Source organism: Anolis carolinensis, chromosome 1, assembly GCF_035594765.1.
Source record: "Anolis carolinensis isolate JA03-04 chromosome 1, rAnoCar3.1.pri, whole genome shotgun sequence".
Lineage (NCBI taxonomy): Eukaryota > Metazoa > Chordata > Lepidosauria > Squamata > Dactyloidae > Anolis > Anolis carolinensis.
The window spans coordinates 4194995-4216915 of record NC_085841.1 but is presented as its reverse complement, the minus strand read 5'-3'; the positions used below and the strand labels follow the sequence as shown (position 1 = coordinate 4216915).

General features: G+C 41.5%; 1 protein-coding gene across 5 annotated transcripts in view; it reads right to left on the bottom strand.

Annotated features, from left to right (window-relative positions):
* The window catches only part of ncoa1 (nuclear receptor coactivator 1), a 342571-nt gene that overhangs the window by 274733 nt on the left and 45917 nt on the right, over positions 1–21921 (bottom strand). The window contains exon 1 of one of the 5 annotated variants that reach the window (XR_010002286.1): positions 1521–21741. The exons of 3 other annotated variants lie outside the window; for them this stretch is intronic. The gene's annotated coding sequence lies outside the window, so the exon portion shown is untranslated. Of the gene's footprint in view, positions 1–1520; positions 21742–21921 lie in introns of those variants that run through there. One more of the 5 variants, XM_062968795.1, reaches the window with a different exon arrangement.

The following is a 21921-nucleotide window of genomic DNA, read 5'->3' as shown; positions in this document are numbered from 1 at the left end:
TGAGCCTCGACTTATCTGTGGGTCATATCAAAATGCATAATATTGGTCTCAACCCTGCCCTCAACTTAAACATGAGCTCGACTTATACATGAAGATATATGGCAATCCCATCCTTGCTTCACATCGCCTCCCACTTTCCTTAGAGAACATAAAAACAAGGAATGCTCTTGCCCATGCAGGAAAGGCTTCTTCTAGCAATATAATCCATAAACCATGCACACTGAGCAAGAAATCCATTCCCTTGCTTGTCAGCAAGGTTTATATGTGTAATGGTTAACATCCATTAATGTTAATGGGAGTCAAATCCCTTGACGGGAGAAAGGAGGCCCCTGGAGTTTACTTGGCGGAAATTTGTATTTACAACAAAAAGAAGATGCCCACAAGCACATAAAGAAAATTGATTCAAACCCTGAGATAGCTTCCATTGTGACTTTACCGCCTCATCATTTAATTTCAAACTACAAGTTAAAAAACATACGTAGATGCCCCTGAGTGCCTGACCAAGAGCAGTCTTGTTAGCACATTGTCACCAATAATAAGATTTATGTAACCAGAGCTGGAATATTCCCATGGAGCAAGAGGCAGGCTCACAAATATACTTGAACTATTTTCCAAGCACAAGGTTTTGTCTTTCAATAGACTATCTACACTACACAACACCTTCCGTTGCCACTTATTTCCCCGGAAGTGCAACCTCCAATTTCATACAGAAACACAACAGATATACACAGAAAAGCCCTGTTTGCACCTTATGACACACCAGTGAATCACAAGAACCATGCTCTGACAAGTCTAAGCAGTGTAATAGTGCACACTTCCAGTAATCCCTTTTGCTACAAACTTTCCTCTGTGGCTTTGTGGGTTTTTTCTTTTTATCGCTTGGTCTAAACGTGGGCAGAGCTTTTGCTTTTACTTGATCCCATGCCCACAACCAAAAGCCAGAGAAAGAATCCACAGTTCAGTCCACAATTTCTCTCTCTAGTTTGTCCAAGGGAAAGGGGAGAACAAACGAGAGCCAGAGCCGTATCCATGTTCAAATGACATGATAAAAGAAATGCCATATGCAATTCTAACATAAAATCATCACTCAGAGCAAAATTCGGGGTGGACTCTCTTGACGGGAGCGATAAAGTTTGCTTTTTCATGGACTACAAACATTCAAAAAAGGTGAGACATTTAGCAGAGAGACTGTCAACATAGGCACAACATGTACAGAAATAAAATATGCTGTTTAAACAGAAAAATATGCAATACATGTAGGCAGACAAGCACACAGAGAGACCATACAGTATCAAGGCCACTGGCAGGTTTAAGTGGTTCAGCAAGTAACACAAGACCAGCGTCAACAAAGACTTTCAAAGACACGCCGCGTCCAAGACAATGGTTTATATACAAACAATAATGTACAAGCAGAATAAAGCACCGCGTCTGACCAGTTAATTGCTTTTAAGCACAGCGGTGCACAACAAAAGAGCACAGGTTATTTTTCCTGTAAATGCAAGGGGGGTTGACGTACTTACCCACTGGCACTGAGTCAGCAATCAAGGATTTTAATTTTTGAAGGCCGATGGCTGCAGTTAGCCTTCATTTAATTTCCAGCAATAAATTACATTTATGCAGGCTTCAGCTCCGTTCAAAAAAAGGAAAGAAGTTAGTCAGAGAGACCAAAACATTAGGAATGTTTGAAAAATAAGTTTTATGGGAAAACTGAAATTTATATTTGAAAGGCTGTCATCCTACAGCAGCAAATTGTGCCGAAGAAAGGCCTGGTGTGAGTCAGCAGAAGTAGGCAGCGTTGCCAGGAGAGTGAAAAGCAGGGTGAAGGAGAGACAGAAGGAAAACAAAGAAAACAGCAGAAAAACTAATCACTGCTGCCTCTCAGAACCTGCTTAAAAACCTGTCATTATCTGTCACGGTGACAAGGATACGCTGGGAAGGCTAGGTTTTTAATCACTTCCTTCGGATCTCCCCCCTTCGGTGCCTCTTGAGCAAAGCGAAGTTGGGAAAGCTAACTTTAAAAACCAGCAAAAGGCAGCTCTGAACACATTCCTGCAGTTAACTGCATGTGGTTCTGAAGCAGGCTGAGGAAATCAATTAAGACTTCGAGTTCCCCAACAAGGAAACTGGATGGCTTTGCTTATCCAAACAGGCGTAAAGATACTGTCCTATTTTGAAAGAAAAGTAGTTGTGTTGGCCCATAAGAACAAGGTGATATCCAAAACCCACAGCTGTGCAATGATCTTATTAGAATATTGAAATTCCCAAGAAAACCAATGGGTGACCCAATGGACAAGTCACATTCTCTTAGCTAAAGAAGAAAGTAATGGCAAACCTCCATCAAACAAAACTGGCCAAGGAAATCTTCTATGTAACAGGGTTGTCATGGGTTGGAGATGACCTGAAGAAACACAAAAACAATGAAGAAATCCACAAGAGGTGCAGAACTTCTCGTTCTCTAGAAGTCTTCATCAGGTTTGGTGTTTCATAAAATCTGAGATGAAATTCACAATGAAGTCAAAGATTTATCTGTTGGAAATGCTGGACAATCATCTAGAAATAATATTTGGAAGAGTATTCATATCATGATATATGGTAACTGCAGCAAGAGTTGGCTGATGAAGCTCTGAGAATTAGGAGAGATGGATAAACTAATTATGCTGATTAAGGAGAAATCTTTGATCAATTAAAAAAACTGGGATTTCTTTATGACAACTGTAGGATTTATGAATGTTTACAAAAGAAGAACTGTGGTTATATATTCTCATCTAAAAGGAACAGAATTAAAAGGTACAAAACCACCAGATAGTGAATGTGAAGTTCATAGAATTGTTTCCTTGTTTGTTTATTAGTGTTGATTGTGTGTATATGATTTTGCAGGTGTGTTTTGATCTAGTTTTGGAGTTTGTTGTAGCAGCTACAATCTAGCTGCATAGTTTTAGAAACATATCGTATAGCGTCTTGCTTCTTTGTACTATTACTGCCGTAGCATTTTCCTTTCCTTTTAATAAAAATTATAATAATATCAGGAGTGATAGTGGGAGGAAAGTTGGAGATTCCAAATTATGACTATAAGGTCTGCAGTTGAACTCTGCTCCGAAATGGGAGACCTGAGAATCATGGAGAAGTATATGTAGGTGTTTTATTTTGTGACACCGTTTCCACCTATAAGGGTTATTGCCTGCAAGGTATGCCAGGCCGCTCTGGAAAGGCCAGATCACGCGACCAGCAGCAAAAGGAATGTGCAGAAGCTAGAAGTGTGATGCAACTTGCATGAAGTTGCCTTTCAGCCCCAACCAGACTGTCAGACAAGCCTGCAATCTGCATCCTGAAAGTGCTCCATGCGCTCAAGCCGCTTTCCTTGCCCAGAGCCAAGTGAAAAGGCCTGTCCTCCGCCCCCACACTCCTTTTTCTTGCTCTCGCAGGCACTGCAAAGCATTCCAAGGCCTGCCGGCATTTGGAGGAAAGGCAACTTGCTTAGTAAGCATCTTACTGTATTTACAAAAGGCCTCCAACATTACTGATCAGATATTATGTAAACTCACCCTCGGAGAGAGCTCCATTTCATAACAGGGAAAAGGGATATTCCCCTAAGGAGCCTCTTCATGGAAACACTTGTTTTTCAGCGTTTATAAATCCACAGACAATGCATGCAATTAAAAATGGATGCTGCCATCTCTTGCCAAAAGAAAATTGTCACTGCAATGTGAAGAAGCAGCTTCAGGCACACTAACCGTCAAATATCAAGAGCTATTATTATCAACAGAGTTTGGAGGTCCAGTGAATCCTGATATTTTAAAGCAGAATGAAATATCAAAACCAGAACTGCTCTGCTATTATTGCGGGTGCAAAATAATCCTCCAAATGTAGGTTTAACATAAAGCCAAAGAGTGACATGGAGGAAATAAATCCAGGTTGATAACTCAATAAAATAATATGGAGACTTTAGTTTTCTCAACAAGAAATCTTCCCCATTAAGACACAATATTAACTGTTTTTATTCCTCCTACACTTTAGTAAGACAGTTTGTAATTTAATAATATGCTTACAGTTATTTTACTCACTTTAATGTACAGTGGACCTTTAAAAGAAATAAGCAAACTTGCAGGCACACTACTATGCACTAAAATATACAGAACAGGGGATACTTTCCAAGATCTCTGTCAGTACCTGAAATCATGAATTGTAGTAAATCCTATACAATGTTTTAATTATACCTGGACTGCAAGCATACTATATAATAGAACTAGAGGACCAAAGGAGACCCACAAACATTTCTGGGTGGAATAAATTTTGGTTATCAAGTCTGCAAATAAGAAGGTTGTACTATAATTTTTTTAAAAAAAAACCCAAACAGTTTTAAAAGGCTTCAAAGGAATTAGCATCAAATGAAAAGAGGAGCTGGGATTCATAGGGTCTCATCCATCATTCCCCAATTACAATCCATAGTACACATCATCATCACATTCAAGTTGATCACCAAGAGCCAAGTTCTCCAGATCCAAACCCTCTTCTTAAAATTAGTAAAATTTGTACCAATGACATAGTACTCCCCTGTTCTCACATTGGATTATGGTATATACAGGAGACATGCTGATGAAACAGAATGAGGAAAATAAAAAATCCTGGTCCCTTCATTCCAGGTGAAGCTGGACAATACAATACTTACTGAAAAGCAAGCAGTGAAGGCAAGGAAGGAGCTGCAAATCACAGGTTTCCCCATCTCCAGAATTGTGCAGGCAAAATGCTTGGGGCTTATTAACAAACAGGCAAACATTTGGAAATATGATTCACTCACACTTTTCAGGGTGATAGGTTAAGAAATAATATACTGAACGGCAGGTGTGAGAAGGTATGTAAAATGCTTGCCTCAATTGAAGTACAGCTTCAAAGCACAAACCTGAGTAGGCAAGTGGGAAAGAGGATCTTAATACAGGACAATAAATAGAAGAAATGTAAAAAGATATAACCTCTTTATTTCACAAGATTTAAGAATTCAAAGGGAATTTTAAACCAAGAGCAGGATGTTATACAACCAACATGGGAACATACGATATAGGCACAATAAAATTTTTAAAAATGAAGACAATACACTGAATAACTATACAAAACACATGAAAGTAGGATGTCTTGAAGTAGTACCTTGTACCAAAAAATTGAACATTTTAGAAAGTGAAAATAAGATGGACTCAAAACACTTGGAGAAACAATCACCCAAAAATAGATGGCACTCCAATGTTGCTGTTTCAAGATACAGATAATGAACTCAGTCCAAATTCTAACAAAGTCCTACAAATGGAGCACACAAAACCATCAATAACCCATAGATTTGAAAAGCTTAATAAACATTCTAACCCCCAACAATGGGGACACTGGGAATTGCAGTAATCACCATACCATTGCACTAAGAGTTGTACAATATATGGCACAAGAATACCAATATGGATTCAGAAAGGAAAGAGGCACTAAAGACAATATTGCAAACATACTTTGACTAATGGATCTTACCAAAGGATTTAGAAAGAAAATCAGCCTGTGTTTTATAGATTACAACAAAGATTCTGTCAAAATAGTTTGTGACAAACTAGGGGTCACATTAACCATTTTGATTGTCCAGGTATATAACCTTTACTGTAGACTAGAGGCTTCTGCTGGGATCAATATAATGAAACAGAAAAGCATTTTCAATTGGAAAGGAAATTCAACAATGGTGTTATCATATTACTTTGTTTGTTCTGTATAAAAGGCTTCCAGAGCAATTTACAAATTATTGCTTTGACACTTCCAAAATACAAGGAAAATGAGATGGAGGTAGAAGGAGGAATTATTAGGTCAAATGCTGCCTGCTCTTCAATCCCTCAGGGGCAAAGCAATGGCGGTTTGCATGAAAGGAAAGATTTTTCTCAGCCATGGACATTTATATGCAGAACATACTATGGAAAGCAGGATTAGACTCAGAGAAGGGAGATGTGGACACTGGGAGAAAGGAACATTAACAATTTAGAATGACATCATATTACTAGCAACAGCAGCAAAAACCTGGAACCATTACAGATGGAAATCAAAAAGAAAGTGCAAAAGCAGGGTTACAGCTAAGTATTAAGACAACAAAAAAAAACACTGAAATGAGCAAGGATGATATCAAAAAAGTTAAAAGTTTCTATACTTTGGCCCAGACATTATCAAAATGGAAACTGCAGTCAAGAAATCAGGAGAAGACTAAGACTCAAAAAGGCAGCCATGAAGAAACTAAATAGGATCCTCAAATGTAAAAACATATCATTGAATACCAATGTCAGGATCATCCATGCCATCGTGTTTCTGATTTCTATATATGACTGTGAAGCTGGATAGTGAAAAGAACTGACAGGAAGAGAATCAATTCATTTGAAATATGGTGCTGGAGGAGAATTCTATGAATATCATGGGCAGCCAAAAAGACAAATGAATGGGTCTGAGATCAAATGGAGCAGAAACGCTCACCAGAAGCCAAAATGACTCAAATACCGTGCTTTAGACACATCATGAGATGATATGACTCATTGGAAAAGGTGCTAATGTTCAGTAGAGTGGAACACAGTAGTAAAAGAGGAATCCCACATTACAAGAGGATGGACTGAGTCAAGAGAACCAGAGCTGCCCTGAATGTACAAGACCTATCTTGCAAACTCAGGTCATAAGAAAATCTCCAATTCACGGAGTCACCATAAGCCGAAAGTAACTTGACAGAAAACAAGCAAATAATAACAAGAGAGATATGATATATTACATATATACAGCCATGATTAGAGCCTGAATCAGCTTTATTAACATGCCAGTGGTCTGTTAATTACACATTATGAACCCCAGATTCATGAACTGCATCAGCCAACTTCATGCATGAGATGCCCAAGAAATGTATTATAACAAGTCTTTATCTGTATCCCTCTTTTCTTCCACTAAGGGACCTTCATACCATGGTGGGAAATCATGCAGCAATTCTCAGCAATTCCCAACCAGTATAACGAATGGTGAGGAATGTGGGGAGTAGCAGCTAAACAGCATGTGGAAGACCACATGATCCCTACCACTGGCCTAAATTCGACTTTCATGTGTTCCTGTCCAGGATGGAGAAGACTAATAAGCAACCAACGATGCCTATACAGCCAACCAGATGGCCACCGCACCTCAACGCTTCCTCCTGCTTGCTTTTGCTTTCTACCACTTCAATGGCTGCTCTCTTTACAACATACCTGCACTTCTCTGCAAGACTGTTCCAGTTTCTGTTTCCAGAAAACTTAAGAAAAAATAGAAAATAATTTCTAGTAGGCATATGCGTCAAGAATCACAAAGGCCCAGTCCAGCTCCATTTCTAAAGAAGAGCCACTAGACAAACATCCAGGCCTAGAATTAAATGTTTCCTAATGGGAAAGTTCTGACATTTTGTCTAAGAAAATCTAAATTTTAAGCTTACTGTACTATACACAAGTCAACGTCAAACATTCTAGCGCTGCAGGAGGATTTAGTTTGCATGCCGAGGGAAAAACTAGTTGGTTGCTGTTGACACAGAAGTTCCAAAAATGTTGCAGCAACGTGGGCCTCAGACCATCAGTTTTAGGATAAAGGGGGCCTTTGATGCTTTAAAATTTACTCTCCTTCCCTCTGCAGTGTTCAAAAGCAGCCCATCCTTGATTACCACAGCAACCCCAATATTGCTTTCCCCAGATGAGAACTAACAACAAAAGCTCTGATGCACTCCCAGCCCTGAGGCAGATAGTGTACTACTTCATGGATAGGCTTCAATAAAGCCCAGGGGCTGTCCTTGTTCTTTCCACGTTTCCCCCCTACCCACATGAGGAGTCTGTGGAAGCTCAATTTCACCTCTATTTTTTTTTAAAAAATCTGTAATTTATGAACTCTCCTCCCACTAACCTGCCATAGTCAAAGACTGATCACTCACAATCCCTGAAGCGCAATATCCATGAACCACGTTCATACAGACTCCACCATGGCAGGAAGCAACTGAACCCAGCCGCAAAGTTCGAGGCAGTATATAAAGAACTGGAGAAGCAGTTCTGGTTTTGCTGCTCTGGGAATGCCAGAAAGGGAAGAGGGGATGTCAGGGACTTACCAGGCTTACCTCACCTCTTTGGGATATAAAACTGAAAGAATGGTTAAAAGAGCTTGCATGAACTTCAGCCAGCCCCTTCTGATTTCTTCGAGTATTATAGTATCTGGAAAGCGCCTTAAATGTATATTTAAATGTATAATTATGTATATTTTAATGTATATTCTTAATTTTATTGTAATTTCTAATCTTGATGGATTTTTAAATTTGATGAAAACTGTTTTTTGATGTGTATGTTTATATTGTAAGCCGCCCTGAGTCCCCTGATGGGTGAGAAGGGCGGGGTAGAAGTGATGTAATAAATAAATAATAATAGTGAGAGAAGGAGCAGTAACTTCACCATAGCTTATCATCTCTACCTCTCTGGAAAATCTATGACATGCAGTTGAGAGAGAGAGAGACAGGCAAAGGAGAGGATGATAGATGTAACAGGATAGGAGAGCCCACTGAAAACATCTTGGCTGGGCTTCACGTATAAAGTGGGACCATCCATTGGCTAGAAAGTATGCTAGCCTCTTTGCAAGCCTGCATGAATTTCTGAAAGTATATTCATTGCCACTGCTATTTCTGCACTAACAGACATCTTTAAAGCTTCACATTGGCTCCACCCATGACTGATTGCATTTCCTCCCAGTAATTTAGAAGTGCCATGAAACTTCTGGGCAGAGTTTCACAATTCTTCAGCTTTGGCAGGTTACGTTTCTGCAAAAGATTTCACATGTTTGAAGCCTTTGTTTAAAAAATGAACAAGAACCACAAGGACAAATAAACCACTAACTAAATAAACCACTAACAATAACCTCTTGAGTTTTTACTACCATTTCTCCTTTGGCTGTCTTGTGGATTCACTCTCCCTCACCAAATAGTATTTTATCAGTAAGTGTTTATCTTAATTTTGCACTGGCACTTTAGGAAAGAAGGGGGGGGGACTACACAAGGTCTGGAGCTTTACACATTATTCACTAGACCTTGGAAACAATTACTTAACTACCTTTTCACCACTTATATCTTTCTTTCATTTTACAAAAAACAAGACTGTGTTGGGAGCTAATAAGCATTGACACTTGTATATAGAGTAATTAGGCACAGAAGCAACCCTGTGGTGCAGGCCTGCTATCTTGTTTTCACCTCTTTTTCCTAGATCGATGGAACTCTGGGTGTTTAGCTTCCTGACTTCTTCCCAGAAGTTTTTAGTGCTTTATCTCCTCTGAGAAGGGAACAGCATGAGGCTTCTCTGCTTCAAGATGACATGGGAGTCAGCATTAGGGGCTCGTCTACCAAACTTTCTTTTTGTCTATTTACTTTTTTATCTGAGATGTAATAACTACATCCTGTGTATTTTCTTTCTTGTTTTCTACCATAAGCTCATATATTGCACTGGCTATGCTGCTACAGATACCAAATATTCCTTCAGACTGTACCTACTGAACCCCTTAGAAAGTATGGGGGCAATGTCACCACATGAGGGTTGCTAGATTATTTAGAAACAAGGCAGACTTTTCTTGAACCAGGAAATAAACTGTCATTCCCAGTTTACCTCCTGTTTGCAAAAATGCCTCTCCTTTTTATAAAACAGCATGTACATACCCAGGAGGCACATGGGGAATTCTGAAGTGTCTGGGGTCATTCTGGTCTTTAAAAAAACACACTTTTTGTCAAAAATATTGTGATAGTAGTGGTTTTAATAATAATGTTCAGGGGCTGCCTGCGACCCACAGGATTTCTCTCCTACCTTTAAGGCTAACCCAACAAGGCTGGACTGATTGCCTCTCCTTCCAAATGTGAAAAAAGTCATTTTAAGATCTAACAGAGAAAGTCTGCCTTTGGATTCAAGGGAAACATATTCATAGCAGCCATTCAGCAAAATACAACAAAATCCACAAAAAAATGAAACCCTATTGGCCAACCAAAATGCAGAAAATGAATAATGCAAGATACGAAACAGGGGAAATGTTTTCTGCACTTTGATTAGCCAATAAACATATCACTCTTTTGTGGAGTTAGGATTTTGTTGTTTTTTGTATTCATAGTATGTCTGATTTCTTTAAAATCTAAAATAAAAATCTAATAGCTGGCAACAGCCAAAGCTGCTTTTAGGGATTCCGATACACATTTCTACAGACTGCTCTTATGGTCACATTTGAAAATAAACCGAAGTGATTCCATTATAAGAAAAAGGATGAATAAGGGGGAAAATAACAATGTTGCTGTCAATATCTTCTCTAATGAGATGCTAAGTTTTAGACTAGCATCTTATTAGATGCCCACCCAACGTTTATACAGAAGAGGACAGGACATGTCATGGTTGTCTTTAGGTATATTCCCTATAGTTTGAAAAAATGGAATTGGTTATGTGGGTTGTGGGAATTACTCTAACTATGAGCAAAGCATGAGGTGAGGTCTCTAGGAAAGAAAATAATTGAAACCAAAGAATCACAAATGTTGAAACCTCAAAAGCTAATTGAAATGTGTATGAAGAACATGTGGTAATGGAGAGAGGAAAAAGAAAGGGTTTAAATAGGACTTCTCATGTTTGCAAAATTAAATCATGTAGGGACACTTTGGAGAGAAAGGAACAATACAACAACAAGTTATCATCACATGAATTGCTCTTAACTTCCATCTGTCAAGTGGGTTAAAGGTGCACCTCTGAGAAGGGTAGATAAAATGAATGAGTTCTTTACATTAAATAATATTTATTTTTAAAAGAATATAAATACTACATTTCTATGAAAGAGTAATAGATTTACATTAAATAATTGGAACGTGAGCCTGCTAGCTCCACAGTTAATTTCTAAACCAAATCAATGCTTCTGACAGATACACTGAATTAAAGGAGGCATTTATATGCAAATGAAAAACCAATTTGATGACTTCTCAAATGCAGATTTACATTTTGCCTATCAAACACAGGCATTGCATTTTCACATCCTGGAAACAAACGAATTGCCCAGCAATTATGAGACAATCCGCTGGTCTATCAGATATGACCACTTCATTGCTATTTGGTACTTAGAAAGTGCAAGGATGAGGCTGGGCCAAAGGGGAGGGAAAGAGAAAGGAGAAACCTAGACACTGCCAAATATGCCCTTTACCATACCACCTCATAAACTGCTCTGACTGCTAGTCATTAAAAAGACTATGTTAATGGGAATACTGAAAAATTGTCCACATATGCTTTTTTTTAAACGGAAAACAGCAAAGATGATATTCTGTATGGCACAGTATATAGTAGGGCCTCCACATGTATAAGGGTTAGGGGCACAGAACCCTATGAAAACTGAAAAAACTTTAATTTAAAAATTGTGTTTTACATAAGAGAACACTTCTCTGGGTATATTTTTTACGTAAGAGAACACCTCTCTAAGAATCTGTAGGTTCTCCAGGATGACTCTATTCTTGGATTCCTGTGGAAAATTGCCCTCGAGGACCTAGAGATTCTTAGAAAAAAACATATTAATCAAATTCACAAACAATCAAATCTGTCAAACCCACAAATGTAGAAGGATGTCTGTAGCATTAATAGTTCTGCAGGAGCTATGCTCTCAACACCTGCCAGATTTACCATTTAGCCACTGCACCCCTTCCACGTCCATTTCTTGCCTGGCACAGAGTAGGAGATTGAAAACGCCTGTGCTATGCACATCTAGCCAGATTTAGAATGACTACATCATCCCCTGAGATCTGCTACAGACCTCTAAAGATCTTCGCAGATGATGTCATCATTCTGCATCCATGTACAAGGATATAGTTAAATGCTGCAACAACAATATCACACCTCTGTTCTCTCCAACAGCAATGGAATGGCCACAGAGCAGATGCTAAATAAAGAGTTACTGGTTGTTGCAAAGGATGAAGCAGAACGTCAACCTCTCTATTACCAAGAAACAAGACACAGTATATATTAATGTATACATTGATGATACGTTGTACAGCCAAAATTATGAATTTTGATATAGCCCATGGATTGGTCAAGAGTTATTCTGTGGAGTGGGAAAGCACCAATGCCACCTTAGGGGTTCATTTCCCCCCCCCCCCCGCCCCGCACCCCAATGTCATTTCTTCATCCAGGTATTCAAAAAGGCCTAAACCAGTACCATTGGTGGAGAGATGAGAGGGGTGTAGTGCTTCTTTTGGGCTTCCTGGGATAAACCAGGTTTTCACTGTTCCCCACCCTTTTCAGAGAAAGTAATATTTCCTTTTTTTGGTAAGAATTATGGTACTGACCCATGGATACCTCAATCCAGGTTTTGGGAATAAATTTTTGACAAAATTCTAGCCTTCTAAATGAGTATACAAGGGTGCCCATGCAAAAGGTGGACTAACACCTGCCTTATGTCACTAGCAGGATTCCAGCCGATAAGGCACAGTGTGACAAGGAAATGTAAGGACCCATACACTGTAATTCGCTTTCCCTTTAGATGTAGACAAACAAGATTTCAAAGTCATATTTGCACCACTGGTCAGGAAAGACAGTAACTAGCATCAATTGGAAACTTGATTTAAATCACTGGGCCTCCAGAGCTCTTTTCTTGATTTAAAAATCACTGATTCAAATTGATTTGATTTAAAACAAACTATCCTGCCTCCAGCCAACATATATCCACATTATTTCATTATTTTGAATTCATTAATGTTTAGTATGAATATTAAGAGATGTCACCAAATTTGCAGGTCCTACGAAGATGAGTTTGCTCACTTGGATGATATCCTACTCAAATGTTTTGAAATAAGCCGAATAATCCTTAGCTAATATAAATCCCAAGTCTAAACAAATTTACTCAAGGAGTGAGGTCCTGATGTACCAGCCAGTTAACAGGTACCTGGGCTCACAACATGGCATTTCAGGGTTGGGTGTCTGAGCATTTAGATCAAATCTTGGATGTCAAATGTAACTACAAACATCTACAGTGCTTTTTTCCTTATGCCATCATCACTTCTGCATATTTGTTAACAAACTGTGAATATGTACAACACACACATAGACACAATCCAAAGGAGTCAATTTTGTTGATTGATGTGTTTCTATCAGTAGAAAACGGAGGTGGGTAATCATTCAAGGGACACCCTCACTGAAGTTTCAAAAGCCGCTCCAGTGATTTTGGAGGTAATGTGGGGTTATCAAGTTGGGAGGGATAAAATCTTGGTCATATTAACAAATGCTCATTCACACAATGACAGGCTTGGGCCAATACATTTTATTTTTTGAGCATACATTTCCAGAGGTACCAGGCAGTATCACTCCAAGTTTCTCAACCAGTATGAAACACAAATGTAAAATTCAGGGATCACATGAGTGAAGTCCAAGACTCTTTTGACTTGAATAAATTGCAACATAGTAGGATTATAAACTTTTGGAGAAAATATTACTCCTCAAAACATACGTTCCACCTTGTCTTGGTCAGAGATTAGGAAAGTTATTTTTGGGACTAAAACCCCAAAATTCTCTTAACATGACCAGCTTCAAAAACTTTTCTAAGTTCTGCCCAAGCTCAGTTGATTTAAAGATGACCCAGAAAGCAAGTGATCCTGACAGATAATTGCATCCATGGGCTGCATAGATTGTGAAGATCAATTACAAATCTACCCTGTATTCAACTTGCAATTCAAATACAACTCAAGAATAAGATAGAAATGGACTCCTTTCAAACTTTTATACATCTTTAAGTCATTTCCAACTTCTGGCATCCCAATGGCAAACTTGGAGCTCCTAAGCAAAAATTTTTTAGAGGACGTCTGTCATTACCCTTTTGTTAAGCTGAGCGAACGTGACTTGGCCAAGATCACCCAGAGGGTTTCCAAGCCAGAATTTGAACCCTGGTTTCCTGGAGCCCTTCTTCAACCATGGCACCACACTGGGCTCCCTCCTACCCACCCCAACCCCCCACACACACTTCACATCATTCCATGTGAAAATAACTAGGCACTTCTTGTCTGACTATAGCTGCAAAAGATGTACAAAACTACATTATTGCACTATTGCTGCTTTGAAGCCAAATTTGTGAAGGACTTCAGCTCTTGAGATCTCGCTAGTGAAGAGCTTCTAGGACCATTATTATCTTGTGTGTCATAATAAAAAAGAAGTCTTTACTAACGTATCTAATGTTGCTTTTTGCATGAGATCCATGGGATGTACTGTTGTCTCAAAAGGATGGGAGCTGTAGCATTTTTGGGTCTCTCTGGAACTTCAGTCCCCTCGAGGAGATAGGGCGGAATATAAATAAATTATTATTATTATTATTATTATTATTATTATTATTATTATTATTATTATTATTTAGAGGAGAAGAGGGGGCATTGTAATAACCAATTTTGACATGTTACCTTTGGTCACTTTCTGGGCCACTGGAGTAGTGGGATGGTTGTTTTCCAAGTAGAGAATCTCGCAAAAGAACTTTTGTTTGTTGCTTTGTTTTGTTTTCACTGCCTTAAGCCGCTTGTTTGGGTAAAAGGCAGGAAATAAAGTGACTGAAAAAGATTGATTATTATGCTCTCAAGGGATTTTTAACTCGTTAAAGGTAGGGGGTTTTTTTTCAGCAAAAGGTTTAGGAAATGCGCCATGGCCTCCAGGAGTCCAAGAATTTTGTAACAGTCCCAAGAGGCCACATATAGCCCAGTGGCTGTCCAATTCCCACCCTCCTTCAAATCTAATGTGATCTTCCCTGTCCCCATGAACTAGTTACACTCTTAATATTCTTCCCAATCTCAATTTCATGGCAACTGGTCAGGAGATGATGTCAAAGATATCACTGCAGAAAAGGGTAAAAAGTTACTTGCAAGACAACAAAATAAGAAATGTCCTTTCCATGGCAAAAACGAATGCTTCAAATAAATTCAGATATAAATTGATGTTCTCCCCTCCCAAGTTACTTTCTTGTGCATTTAGACTTTGCTTTTCTAATAAGGCACAAGTGAGTGTCTCCTGAAGTCTCCAACAAATGTGGAGATTTTGCCTGACACAATTAAAACAAAAACAAACAAAAAACTGAGGAGTAGCTGTGTGGTCCATGAGTGAAAGCACAAATCAGTGGGCCTGACACAATGCACTCTACCGTTCTGATGACAGACAGACCAAGCTGTATCCTGCTGACATCATTCTTAATCATGAGTGGAGTCTAAACTAAACAAATACAGAAAGCCATTAGGAATTCCCTAGTGCAGGTCTGTATATTTTAATGTAATTCTTTCCTCTAAAAAATAAAAGTCAGATGTATTCATTTCAAAAGCGGGTGTTTATTGTGGATTTTGCTATTGCATTCATACAGCTGATCGGAATTGTAAAGAGCAAGACCTTTAACTACTGTGATTCATGAATTCTGCAACGCCAGAAAGGAGATGAACAAAATGCACAAAGTAGAAGTAAAGATGGTCATTTATAGATAAGGCCATGGCCTCTACTTAGCAAAGACACACCTAGAAGACAACAATATTTACCAGCACTCTCAAGAAATGTGGTACAGAGCAGAGACCCTATGACCAATCACCTCAAAAATATTCGCTGTAACATTCTCAGAATGGGACGAAGTTCAGAGGAGCCACCTCCTGTTAGCCTTTTAACTAGGTTAATAGGACAGGTCTCTCTTTTCACTTAAGCTATCACAATACTGGAGAAACAATTATATAACTGTCCAGCAGACAAAGCCAACCTATGCTGCCATAATTTTGTTAAGGTAGAAAGATGTATAATAAACAGGATGAACAGAGCCCACATTGAACAGAAATAGTCATGGTTCTTCCAATTTTCAGCACCTTTGCTGACAGGTGCAGGCTGCCGTTCCTCTCCTCCCCTCTGCAGATTTTGAGTCCTGATATTGCAACAAGGACAGTAAGTTATAAGAAACCGGTCACCCTGACCAGTTGTATTGATCTAGGTAGAGATTCCCATTTATAGCAATTGGCATGAAGTCTCCAGATTCTGCAGCAAAACACAAAAGGGCTGATTCATCTATCATGCTGCCTTCAGGCAGAAGATGAAAGTCAGTATGACCCTGTTAGCCAGATTTACAAAGTCAGTGGTCACCATGGCATAAACACATTACAGCAGCCCTGGGAGCAGAGCAAAAAGCAGAGGTCCACTCAGTCCAGCATCCAGTTCCCACAATGCTAAACCAGATGCCACCTGGAAACACACAAAAAAGTGAGTGGGGAAGAGAGAATTCCCTGCTTTTTTCTCGCAGCAACTGGCATACAGAACCATTATCATCTCTGCACTTGGAGGTAGCAAATAGTCATCAGGACTAGTAATCATACCTGTCAGGAATTTGTCTACAGTAGGCCTGCTTATTACACAAGGTCACTGAACACGGATTCAGTTATGCGCAAAAAGTTTTTAAATGTAAACTAAATGCCAAGCTGTTTTGTTTGGAGTGTTTAAGCTGTAATGGCTTCCAAACATACTATTTCAAAACCAAGGTAACATTCCTATCCCCATTAATTGATTCAAAGATCAGGTCCTCTGCATCCCCCTCCTCGGCTAGTCTGAAGAATGAAAAATCACATGATTACCAATAGGAGGTTCAGCTACTTCAGATGTCAACCCTGAAACTCTTGCTGTTTTTGTGCGCCCTCACATCAATTCCAACTCATGGTAACCCTATCCTAGATTTCTTAAGAGGAGGTTTGCAATTGCCCTCCTCTGAGGCTGCCCAAGCTCACCCTGCAGGCTTCCATGATCAAAAAGATTCAAACCCTACTCCCAGAGTCCAAGTCCACCACTCAAAACACTACACTAAATTGGCTCCTCTCACAAATTGAAAGTCTACCAGATCACAAAGGTGCATCTCCAGAGGTATGGGAGGGAAATGCATGCAGGGCTTTGGCCCAGCAAATCATTATTTTTGGATTGAAGCAGACTGTGTCAACACACACAGCAAGAAAACTATTCTGCGGCTTCTATGAAGAACGCTACCATTTCTGGCTTAAATCAAAGAATTTCTGATGAGAATCACAATGGCATTATTTGCTGCTCCTCACATTTCTACATTTCAAAAAAGACCAGCCCAACCTACATGAAAACAAAGTTGTTTCTCTTATTATACTGGTCAGGGCTGGTTTCTCATTGTGGCAAGCTGCCAAGACATATACCTCAATAAAGGGTTCACCATCACTTGATCCTGATCTCCATCCACCTGCTTTATTGAAAGTTGCCATCAGGTTGGCTTCAATTTATAAGGACCTAATGAATGGGACCTCCATTACCAATGTTCCTGATCAGCTCTAGCAGACTCAGGGCAGCCAGCCATGCTTTTCGAAATGAATCTATCCACCTGTATGCCACTTTCACCTACAGTTCAAATGGATCGATAATGGCCATAGTGTCACGACCCAGGCTACAGAGCACCAATAACCATACACAGAGGCCAGAATCTATCTAATATCTTTATTAAGGAAATATATAAAGTTAATAAAAGCAAGTGTATGAAGTAGTCCAGAAGTAGACCTTTCAGGAAAGGTCAAAATTAGTCCAAAGAAACAATGTCCAATATGAAATATTAAGGTCCAAAGTTGTAATCCAATAACCGAAACACTCACTTGCCAAGCAAGTGAGGGGAGATGACAAGGTCCTTTAGTCCATGAACTTGAGCAAGGCTAGGAAATAACTTGATACTTGGAACACAAGGCTTGATTCAAGGCAACAAGGTAACGAGGAGCAAGAACAAGATCCGTGGAATTACTTGGCAAAATCCGGGAAAAGAAAGCAAGGCTGAGCCCTGGAAAACAAGGCGAGGTCCGCGGAGGTAAACAAGGCTGGAAACAGGAGCGAAGGCTTGGAATCAGGGACAAGGCTTGAAACAGGAACGAGGCTTGGAAACGGAGCGCGCTGTCCACACACAACTTACTCCAGTAGCTGACGAATTGACTCCGCAAGATCTCTTTGTGGGTAAAACACCTAAATAGGGTCTAGTTTTCCCACCAAAGAGCAGTTCTCTGGGGAACCAGAAACGAAAGCTAATCTCAGAGTCCAGATGCATGACTCCTTAAGGTTTCCCATGGAAAGCAGGCTTAATCAGCTGAATTCTTAGCAGCTATCCTAGCACTCCTACGAGAGGCCGCTTGAACTCCTCTCTGATGTTTACAAAACTCGTGGCGAGAAAACACAGGAGATTTAGACTCAGGGCTTGTTTGACAGATTTCTGGAAGACAAATCTCTTGCAGGTGCAAGGTTCCCAAATCTGGCTGGGAAGGTTCCAATTCTGACTGAGACGGTGAAAAACCCAAGTTCTCCTCTTCATCTGGGACTACAGTGCCATGAACGGGACTACATGGCCCATGACTCATCACACTATCCCCCTCCTCAAGCCCCCTCTCAAACCGGGACTCTCTCCCCGAGGCGCGAGGCCGCGGCTTGGCGGGATAGGTCTGATGGAAGCGGCGGGTTAGATCAGGAGCATGGACTGTGGAAGCGTCTTCCCAAGAACGTTCCTCGGGGCCAAAACCCACCCAGTCAATGAGATATTGTAGGCGGCGGCGGTGAAAGCGAGAATCCAAAATGTCCTCAACCTCGAACTCCTCCTCCCCATTCATCAAAACAGGAGGGGGGGCCGGTCGGTCTGTATCAGGGCGCACACCATCCGCCGGAAGGAGCAGGGAGCGGTGGAACACTGGATGAATGCGCATTGAACGCGGAAGTTGGAGTTTGAAAGTCACGGGGTTAAGTTGCGCCACCACTGGATAGGGGCCAATGAAACGGGCATCTAACTTCCGGCAAGGGCGATGGGAGGGCAAAAAGCGAGTGGACAGAAGAACCCGGTCTCCTACCTTGATTTCGGGGCCCGGCTGGCGATGTTTGTCCGCGTGACGTTTATAGTCCTCCTTGGCTTGGTTTAATTGCTGGAGCAAGAGTTGTTGCACCGCTGTGAGTTCCTGCAGCCAGTCCTCTGCTGCGGGAACTTCTGAGGTTTCAATGACAGGGGGAAAGAAACGTGGATGGAAGCCATAGTTTGCAAAGAACGGCGTTTCTTTAGTAGAAGCCTGGACCCCATTGTTGTAGGCAAACTCTGACAGCGATAACAGGGAAGCCCAATTGTCTTGCTGGTAGTTTACATAACAGCGAAGGTATTGTTCTAAAGTGGCATTGGTGCGCTCAGTTTGCCCATCTGTTTGGGGATGATGAGCCGAAGATAAACGAGAGTCTATGCCCAATAGTTTTTGTAGTGCTTTCCAGAAACGAGAAGTGAATTGGGACCCACGGTCTGTGACCAAACTCTTGGGCAATCCATGCAATCTGAAAACATGTTGGAGGAATAGATCTGCAGTTTCTTTGGCCGTGGGAAGGCCATCGCAGGGAATGAAATGGGCTAACTTGGTGAAAAGGTCCACCACCACTAGGATCGTGGTGAATCCACAGGACGGTGGTAGATCAGTGATAAAATCCGCAGAGATTATTTCCCATGGGCGGGATGGGGTAGGGAGGGGATGCAGAAGCCCTGAGGGCTTTTCTCTTCTTGTCTTGGAGCGCTGGCATACTGGGCAGGTGTTGACATATTTTTCCACATCCTTGCGGATCTTGGGCCACCAGAAATCTCTTAGGATCAAATGCATGGTTTTAAATAGCCCGAAATGCCCTGCTGGCTTGCAGTCATGACACAGACGAAGTGTTTTTTCCCTGCCCGGTCCTGGGGGGATGTAAACATGATTTCTATAGCAAAGTAGCCCATCCTTAAGCGAAAAGGGAAAACGTAGTCCTTGGCGAAGTTGGTCCTGTGCCCAGGCGTCTGCTTGCTGACTAGCCCTGATTTCCTGAGCACAAAGGGGTCCTGGAGTAGGGGAAGTTGATTCAATGGGAGTGGATTTGGTGTTTCCCACTGTGAGCGTGGCAAAGTTCTCGGGTTGTAGCAGCTGGGACTCAAAGGTCTCCTTGCGCCCTGCAGCATATTCCGGTTTCCGTGACAGAGCATCTGCTTGCTTGGTCTGGGCTGGGGTTACATAATGAATTTGAAAGTTAAAACGTTCAAAGAATAGAGCCCAGCGTTGTTGCCTTTGATTTAGCTTGCGGGCAGTTCTTAGATGCTCTAGATTTCGATGATCAGTATGGACTTCAATGGGAAATTTGGCCCCTTCTAGCCAATGTCTCCAAGTTTCAAAGGCTGCCTTTATGGCCAATAGTTCCTTTTCCCAAATGGTGTAATTTTTCTCTGGCGCGGTCAATTGACGGGAATAAAAGGCACAAGGATGAAGATGGTCTCCCACTGGTTGTAGGAGTACAGCCCCAATTGCCACATCGGAGGCGTCCGCCTGCACAACAAAAGGGGTTTCAGGATCTGGATGCTGAAGGATTGGCTGGGACGTGAATAATTTCTTTAGTTGCTGGAACCCTTTCTCTGCTTGATCTGTCCAGCGGAAAGGCTGTTTCCCACGGATGCAGCTGGTGATTGGGTCAGACCAGCGGGCAAAGTCTGGAATGAACTTGCGGTAGTAGTTCGCGAACCCCAAGAATCGTTGCACCTCTTTCTTGTTGGTTGGCGCCCGCCATTCCAATACTGCTGAAACCTTAGCCGGGTCCATGGAGAGCCCTAGTGGTGAGACGCGGTACCCCAGGAAATCTACCTCTTGTAGATCAAAAGCGCATTTTTCCAGCTTGGCATAAAGTCCATGATCCCGCAATCGTTGTAACACCATTCTGACGTGGTTCTCATGCTCTGATTGTGATCTAGAAAACACCAAAAAATCGTCCAGGTAGATGATCAAGAACCGATCTAGATAATCCTGAAAGATGTCATTGACAAAATGCTGGAACGTTGCGGGAGCTCCACATAATCCATAATTCATAACTCGGGACTCGAATAATCCGAATTTAGTCTGGAAGGCGGTCTTCCACTCGTCCCCTTCTCTGATGCGAACTAGATTATAAGCCCCCCGAAGATCCAGCTTGGTGTAGACCTTGGCTCCCCGAAGTCGGTCTAGTAGGTCCGAGATCAAGGGCAGGGGATAGCTGTTCCGCTTAGTGATATTGTTCAATGCTCTATAGTCCACCACCAAGCGTAAGTCCCCTGATTTCTTTTTCACAAACATCACTGGGGAAGCGGCTGGGGATTGAGAGGGTCTGATGAATCCCTTGCGAAGGTTTGACTCTATGAACTCCCTGAGAGCTTCTTGCTCCGGTTCAGTCAGGGAGTAGAGATGTCCTCGCGGGATCGGGGCCCCCTCCACCAAGTCAATGGCACAGTCATAAGGTCTATGTGGGGGTAATCTCTCGGCTTCTTTTTCATTGAATACATCCCAATATTCTGAGTACTTCTTGGGCAAGGTGATAATGGGTTCAGTGTCTGTGGCATGGCAGACCTTGGCTACAAGGCAATGGTTTTGGCAATATTTTGAAGCAAACTGCAGTTCTCTGTTGGACCAGGAGATGCTTGGGTCGTGAAGTGTCAGCCATGGAATTCCCAAAATTACAGGGAAATGGGGAACCTCGGTAACAAAGAAGGAAATCTCTTCCATATGTTCCCTTATCCACATTCTGGTGGGTTCCGACCACTGGCTTACGGGACCCGTCTTGAGGGGGCGGCCATCGATGGCTTGCACCACACGGGCATTCTTGAAGTCATGGTATTGTAATCCCAGAGAGTCGGCATACTCTCTATCAATGAAATTGTTTGTAGCTCCTGAGTCTATCATGGCATGGACCATGACTGGCCCCTTTTTTGCTGACCACAAGGTGACCACTAGAAGAAATAGGACCCCGGTTGGCGGCTCTTGAGTGGGTTTTTTGACCGGGTTGGCGAGCCTCTCTACGCCCGGTCGCTGGCTTCCCCCGCCGGCTGTGCGCCAGCCGCCTCAGACGTCTTCGTCTCCGTGGAGGACGCCGCCGCCAGACGGGC